The 8,375-nt window shown below is 42.2% G+C and overlaps 1 long non-coding RNA gene across 3 annotated transcripts; it reads right to left on the reverse strand.

Moving 5' to 3' along the window:
- Nucleotides 1-248: 248 nt before the first annotated feature.
- Nucleotides 249-1,859, reverse strand: LOC127920904 (uncharacterized). 3 transcript variants are annotated; one of them, XR_008107925.1, is made up of 5 exons: nt 1,779-1,859; nt 1,498-1,591; nt 748-841; nt 468-561; nt 249-373 (listed from the first exon to the last, which is right to left on the reverse strand). It is a non-coding gene; the product is annotated as an uncharacterized LOC127920904 (long non-coding RNA). The 3 variants fall into 3 exon arrangements; XR_008107927.1 differs by lacking the exon at nt 748-841; XR_008107926.1 differs by lacking the exons at nt 1,498-1,591; nt 1,779-1,859 and adding an exon at nt 1,125-1,199.
- Nucleotides 1,860-8,375: the final 6,516 nt, after the last annotated feature.

Consider the following 8,375-nt stretch of genomic DNA (forward strand, 5'->3'; position numbering starts at 1 on the left):
GGTGTAGATTTGGCCTTGTGTTTTAGGTTATTGTCCTGCTGAAGGTGAATTTGTCCAGCAGATTGAACCAGGTTTTCCTCTAGGATTTGGCCTTGTGTTTTAGGTTATTGTCCAGCTGAAGGTGAATTTGTCTCCCAGTGTCTGGTGGACAGCAGATTGAACCAGGTTTTCCTCTAGGATTTGACCTTGTGTTTTAGGTTATTGTCCAGCTGAAGGTGAATTTGTCACCCAGTGTCTGGTGGACAGCAGATTGAACCAGGTTGTCCTCTAGGATTTGACCTTGTGTTTTAGGTTATTGTCCTGCTGAAGGTGAATTTGTCACCCAGTGTCTGGTGGACAGCAGATTGAACCAGGTTGTCCTCTAGGATTTGGCCTTGTGTTTTAGGTTATTGTCCTGCTGAAGGTGAATTTGTCACCCAGTGTCTGGTGGACAGCAGATTGAACCAGGTTGTCCTCTAGGATTTGACCTTGTGTTTTAGGTTATTGTCCTGCTGAAGGTGAATTTGTCCCCCAGTGTCTGGTGGACAGCAGATTGAACCAGGTTGTCCTCTAGGATTTGACCTTGTGTTTAGGTTATTGTCCTGCTGAAGGTGAATTTGTCACCCAGTGTCTGGTGGACAGCAGATTGAACCAGGTTGTCCTCTAGGATTTGACCTTGTGTTTTAGGTTATTGTCCTGCTGAAGGTGGGTTTATGTCACCCAGTGTCTGGTGGACAGCAGATTGAACCAGGTTTTCTGGGATTTGACCTTGTGTTTTAGGTTATTGTCCTGCTGAAGGTGAATTTGTCACCCAGTGTCTGGTGGACAGCAGATTGAACCAGGTTGTCCTCTAGGATTTGACCTTGTGTTTTAGGTTATTGTCCAGCTGAAAGGTAGATTTGTCACCCAGTGTCTGGTGGACAGCAGATTGAACCAGGTTGTCTCTAGGATTTGACCTTGTGTTTTAGGATTTATTGTCCTGCTGAAGGTGAATTTGTCACCCAGTGTCTGGTGGACAGCAGATTGAACCAGGTTTTCCTCTAGGATTTGACCTTGTGTTTTAGGTTATTGTCAGCTAAAGGTGAATTTGTCACCCAGTGTCTGGTGGACAGCAGATTGAACCAGGTTGTCCTCTAAGATTTGACCTTGTGTTTTAGGTTATTGTCCAGCTGAAGGTGAATTTGTCACCCAGTGTCTGGTGGACAGCAGATTGAACCAGGTTTTCCTCTGGGATTTGACCTTGTGTTTTAGGTTGTGTCCAGCTGAAGGTGAATTTGTCACCCAGTTTCTGGTGGACAGCAGATTGAACCAGGTTGTCCTCTAGGATTTGACCTTGTGTTTTAGGTTATTGTCCTGCTGAAGGTGAATTTGTCACCCAGTGTCTGGTGGACAGCAGATTGAACCAGGTTGTCCTCTAGTTTGACCTTGTGTTTTAGGTTATTGTCCTGCTGAAGGTGAATTTGTCACCCAGTGTCTGGTGGACAGCAGATTGAACCAGGTTTTCCTCTAGGATTTGACCTTGTGTTTTAGGTTATTGTCCAGCTGAAGGTGAATTTGTCACCCAGTGTCTGGTGGACAGCAGATTGAACCAGGTTGTCCTCTAGGATTTGACCTTGTGTTTAGGTTATTGTCCAGCTGAAGGTGAATTTGTCACCCAGTGTCTGGTGGACAGCAGATTGAACCAGGTTGTCCTCTAGGATTTGACCTTGTGTTTTAGGTTATTGTCCTGCTGAAGGTGAATTTGTCACCCAGTGTCTGGTGGACAGCAGATTGAACCAGGTTTTCCTCTAGGATTTGACCTTGTGTTTTAGGTTATTGTCCTGCTGAAGGTGAATTTGTCACCCAGTGTCTGGTGGACAGCAGATTGAACCAGGTTGTCCTCTAGGATTTGACCTGTGCTTATATTCCCGTTTCTTTTTATCCTTAATTCTTGCCAATGACAAACATACCACCAGGCTTTAAAATATGAAGTGTGGTACTCAGTGATGTGTTGGATTTTTTCCAAAAGATAAAGCTTTGTATTCAGGACATAAAGTTTATTTCTTTATTAACATGTTTTGCAGTTTTACTTCAGTGCCTCAGGAATGTATATTTTTATTCTCTACAGGCTTCCTTCTTTCACTCTGTCACTTACTCAGTTTGCTTTGTATGTTTCTATGTTTTGTTTGGTCAGGGTGTGATCTGAGTGGTCTCTATGTTGTGTGTCTGGTTTGTCTGTTTCTGTGTTTGGGCCTGATATTTATTTATTTATTTTATTTATTTATTTTTTTATTTTATTTCACCTTTATTTAACCAGGTAGGCTAGTTGAGAACAAGTTCTCATTTGCAACTGCGACCTGGCCAAGATAAAGCATAGCAGTGTGAACAGACAACACAGAGTTACACATGGAGTAAACAATTAGCAAGTCAATAACACAGTAGAAAAAAATGGGCAGTCTATATACAATGTGTGCAAAAGGCATGAGGAGGTAGGCGAATAATACAATTTTGCAGATTAACACTGGAGTGATAAATGATCAGATGGGCATGTACAGGTAGAGATATTGGTGTGCAAAAGAGCAGAAAAGTAAATAAATAAAAACAGTATAAAAACAGTATGGGAATGAGGTAGGTGAAAAGGGTGAGCTATTTACTTATAGACTATGTACAGCTGCAGCGATCGGTTAGCTGCTCGGATAGCTGATGTTTGAAGTTGGAGAGGAGATAAAAGTCTCCAACTTCAGCGATTTTTGCAATTCGTGGTTCTCAATCAGAGGCAGGTGTTAGTCATTGTCTCTGATTGGGAACCATATTTAGGTAGCCTGTTTGGTGTTGGCTTTTGTGGGTGATTGTCTCCTGTGTCAGTTCCACATGGGACTGTTTTGGGTTTACTTGTATGTTTTTGTAGTTTATTCATGTATAGTTTTCTTTATTAAAAACAAACATGATTGGTCCTCTCCTTCAACGGAAGAATCCCGTTACACTTACACTGAGTATAAAAAACATTAGGAACACCTGCTCTTTCCAAGACAGACTGACCGGGTGAATCCAGGTGAAAGCTACGATCCCTATTGATGTCTCTTGTTAAATCCACTTCAAATCAGTGTAGATGAAGGAGGACACAGGTTCATTCCTAAGAGTGTAAGCCGTTGGGGGTTCTGAGCTGACATATGGAATGGTTTTAACATGTTCATACCATAGATCATTTAGCTCTTTGATTATAATTTTATGGACCCTCTTTTAGGTATCCCGAAGAAAAAAATATATTTCTAAAGAAAACATTTAATTTGACCTTTACTACCATAGAAATACAGAAACACATTGAACAATACATTCATAAATAGCAACAAAAGACAGAATATAAAACCATCATAAAACTATTTTGAATTGTCTGTCCTTTAATAGTAGATATAAGAATGCTCAGCAAATATGTGTTTTGTTTTACATGTATTTAACCCCATTATGTTGATAGGTACAGAACTACCTCCATTCATTATGTTGATAGGTACAGAACTGCTGTGTGTCTAAGTTCCAACCAAACTGAGTTACTGTGTAAGTTCCCAACCAAACCTGAGTTGCTGTGTGTCTAAGTTCCAACCAAACCTGAGTTGCTGTGTGTCTAAGTTCCAACCAAACCTGAGTTGCTGTGTGTGTAAGTTCCAACCAAATCTGAGTTGCTGTGTGTGTAAGTTCCAACCAAATCTGAGTTGCTGTGTGTGTAAGTTCCAACCAAAAGTTGCTGTAAGTTCCAACCAAATCTGAGTTGCTGTGTGTGTAAGTTCCAACCTGGCTGCTGTGTGTGTAAGTTCCAACCAAACCTGAGTTGCTGTGTGTGTAAGTTCCAACCAAACTCAGAGTTGCTGTGTAAGTTCCAACCAAACCTGAGTTGCTGTGTGTGTAAGTTCCAACCAAACCTGAGTTGCTGTGTGCTGCTGTGTGTGTAAGTTCCAACCAAACCTGGAGTTGCTGTGTGTGTAAGTTCCAACCAAACCTGAGTTGATGTGTGTGTTGCTGTAAGTGAGTTGTGTGTATGTAAGTTCCCAGTACACAGTTTACGCCAGCAGGGGGTTGCAACCAAAACCTGAGTTGCAATAAACAGACGCAACATTTGACTTCAAGTTAGCCAACCAAACCTGTCGGCTATGAAGGGGCCATGTGTGTATTTTGTGATTTGTATTATTTCAATAAATAACATTTTATGTATGATGATGGTCATTGTCTAATGATTCATTCCATTTACAATGACAGCCCCTGCAAAGTACACAGTTTACGCCAGCAGGGACCTCCAATGTAGGCGATACAGCCTGGAATCAAACCAGGGTCTGTAGGGGATGCTCTAATGGATGCAGTGCCTTAGACAGCTGCGCCGATTGGCATTTAGGGGCCATTTAAGTTTAAATACACTCTAACAAGGCGAAATAAACAGACGCAACATTATGAGACTAACGTTACCCTGTTCTGTTTAAATGGTGAATTGTCCTGGAGTTTATTTATTATATTTTTAGCTGATATGAAAAATAAGGTTCTTATGCTTCCAAACCGTGAAGTGGTATTAACGGCCAACCTCTGCAGTTGATTAACAAATTTTTGATGTATTAAAAACCTCTCACATGGAGACCACAAACTGATGAGTGTATTATTTCAACCTCATTACACCTTGATGGAGACCACAAACGATAAGTGATGTGTATTACAATCTCATTATATTGGAGACCACAAACTATGAGTGATTATTCCTGGCATTTGAGACCACAAACTGATGAGTGATGTGTATTAAGAACTCATTATGGCACCTTATTTACACTGATGAGTGATGTGTATTAACGGACTAACTCATTATGGCACCTTGGATGGAGACCACAAACGGATGAGTGATGTGTATTAACGGACTGTCTCATTATGGCACCTTGATGGAGACCACAAACTGGATGAGTGATGTGTATTAACGGACCAACCCCGCATGGCACCTTGATGGAGACCACAACCGATGAGAGTGATGTATTAACGGACCAACCTCGTTATGGCACCTTGGATGGAGACCAATAAACTGATAAGTGATGTGGTTAATTTGACCAACCTCATTATGGCACCTTGATGGAGACCACAAACTGATGAGTGATGTGTATTAACGACCAACCTCATTATGGCACCTGGATGGGAGACCACAAACTGATGAGTGATGTGTATTAACGGACCAACCTCGTTATGGCACCTTGATGGAGACCAATACAACCGATGAGTGATGTGTATTAACGGACCAAACCTCGCTATGGCACCTTGATGGAGACCACAAACTGATAAGTGATGTGTATTAACGGACCAACCTCGTTATGGCACCTTGATGGAGACCACAAACTGATAAGTGATGTGTATTAACGACCAACCTCATTATGGCACCTTGATGGAGGCACTTCACAAACTGATGAGTGATGTGTATTAACGGACCAACCTCATTATGGCACCTTGATGGAGACCACAAACTGATGAGTGATGTGTATTAACGGACTCAAATCTTCATTATGGCACCTTTGATGAGACTACAAACTGGATGAGTGATGTGTATTAACGGACCAACCTCATTATGGCACCTTGATGGAGACCACAAACTGATGAGTGATGTGTATTAACGACCAACCGTTATGGCACCTTGATGGAGACCACAAACTGATGAGTGATGTGTATTAACGACCAACCTCATTATGGCACTCTTGGATGGAGACCAAACTGATAAGTGATGTGTATTAACGGACCAACCTCGTTATGGAGCACAAACTGATGAGTGATTGATGGAGACCTTGATGGAGACCACAACTGATGAGTGATGTATTAACGGACCAACCTCATTATGGCACCTTGATGGAGACCACAAACTGATAAGTGATGTGTATTAACGGACCAACCCTCATTATGGCACCTTGATGGAGACCACAAACTGATGAGTGATGTGTATTAACGGACCAACCTCATTATGGCACCTTTGATGGAGACCACAAACTGATAAGTGATGTGTATTAACGGACCAACCTCATTATGGCACCTTGATGGAGACCACAAACTGATGAGTGATGTGTATTAACGGACCAACCCTCATTATGGCACCTTGATGGAGACCACAAACTGATGAGTGATGTGTATTAACGGACCAACCTCATTATGGCACCTTTGATGGAGACCACAAACTGATGAGTGATGTGTATTAACGGACCAACTCGTTATGGCACCTGATGGAGACCACAAACTGATGAGTGATGTGTATTAACGGACCAACCTCATTATGGCACCTTGATGGAGACCACAAACTGATGAGTGATGTGTATTAACGGACCAACCTCATTATGGCACCTGATGGAGACCACAAACTGATAAGTGATGTGTATTAACGGACCAACCCTCATTAGACCACACACTGATGAGTGATGTATTAACGGACCAACCCATTATGGTGGCACCTTGATGGAGCACCACACACTGATAAGGGCAGATGTATCTTTGTGATGGACACAATTATCTATATCACTGGTGAGAAGTTGTACATTGTAACATCTCAAATTGTTCATCAACAACTAGCAGTTCAGTTTAGCAAGCAATGGCCCTTGATACCATATGTCACTGATGTGGGTAATAATTGTTTTATTGCATTTCTGCTACTTCTGTGATTGACAGAATATCTGCATCACGAAATAAAGGAACATGTTTATATTGAGGTCATATGGAGGCAAAAACAGTTGGGGCAAAGTATTTGTGCCGAAGTGTGAAAAAATGAGAGTCTGTCCTCTTGACTCACCGCGATAAACGTGGTTAATTGAAGTAGATGTTATAATTACACATCTTCCGCTGCAGGAAACAGTCTGGAACCTTGTTGTGGCCTTTAGAGGGCTAAGGGAAGGACTTATAGTTGTGATCCGCGGTAGACTCTTCATTAACATTGTTCCACTTTTTGATGTGAATTTAATATCTGGCCTGCTGCTTTGTTGTATCCTGCAGGAACCTGATGCAGCATCTCAGTGGTAAAGGAGGATGGGGATGTTTGTATATTTAATGTGTCTTCAGCTTTTGTATCGACCAGTGCTGTTTTGGATTTAGGTGGAAGGGGAGTCATACATGTGGTATTGATGGGTCCAGCCGTCTCGTTGTTCCTCAGTGCTTCCAGACACATCAGTAATGGATTGCTTGATGAATGCTGTCTACAGATATGACGATCCCTCCACAGTATCTGACCTTTGTCATTCCGAATGTTCTGTTTTAGTGTTGACCTCCAAAACACTGCTGAGGTTAATGAGATGCCAACCAAATGAATGTGATGAGGGACACCGTTTATGATTGTGCAATGAGAGTCTTTAAGAGAGCCCGCTTAATCCCGAGGCAAAATAGACATGTTTTTTAGGGATGCTGACGGAAAGGGGCAGCTGATGAGGGTGGTTCCTCAAGAGAATTTCCCCGGCTGCTAGTGAGGGCCATCCATTCCTCTGCCATATTTGAGGGGACCTGATTGGCAAAAATGTCTTTCTTACAACTCTCAAGGTGAGTTGCACTTACACCAAGAAAGACACGTTTGTTTATGTCAATATGTATGACTTGAGTATTATGTATCCTTTATTTACTGTGACAGTGCTCTATGATGGCGTATACAAGCAGGTGGGCCGATGACTGCTGTCTGTCTGCTACATGGGGGTGTAGAGACACATATTTTCCAGAGAGGCTGTACAGGCAAGTGTCTGGCCTACAACCTCCTGTGCCAGAACTGAAAGGAAGATGACTTCAGAGAGAAGTTGAAGATACGCTCACTTTATAATGCAGCTTTAATATGTTATTGACTTTTAGTAAAACTGGAGCATTATGCATTTATACACCTTTATTTATCTAGGCAAGTCAGTTAAGAACAAATCTTATTTTCAATGATGGCCTAGGAACAGTGAGTTAACTGCCTTGGTCAGGGGCAGAACGACAGATTTTTACTTTGTCAGCTCAGGGATTTGCTCTGCATCCTTCTAGTGACAGTCAGACTGAAGAAGTTGCCTTCAACTGTTGTTTTGGTTAAATACAACAAAAAACAAGGCTTTGGGCTAAAACGGAACTCAAACATGTCCTGCTTCAGTACTCAGCCTATTAGTCACATTTAGGTAGCTTGTTCAAATCAGTCCAAAATCGACAATTAGCAGGATTATGAACAGGATATTTTTGAGTATCTCCATTGTATAATCTATGTATGCCTGTGTAACAGTATAACTTTAGACCGTCCTCGCCCATACCCGGGCGCGAACCAGGGACCCTCTGCACACACCAACAGTCACCCTCGAGGCATTGTTCCCCATCGCTCCACAATGCTCGCGGACCTTGCAGAGCAAGGGGAACTACTACTCAGAGCAAGTGACGTCACCGATTGAAACGCTGGCGCGCACCGCTAACCGTTTCACATC

Source organism: Oncorhynchus keta, unplaced genomic scaffold (assembly GCF_023373465.1).
Source record: "Oncorhynchus keta strain PuntledgeMale-10-30-2019 unplaced genomic scaffold, Oket_V2 Un_contig_21135_pilon_pilon, whole genome shotgun sequence".
NCBI classification, from domain to species: domain Eukaryota; kingdom Metazoa; phylum Chordata; class Actinopteri; order Salmoniformes; family Salmonidae; genus Oncorhynchus; species Oncorhynchus keta.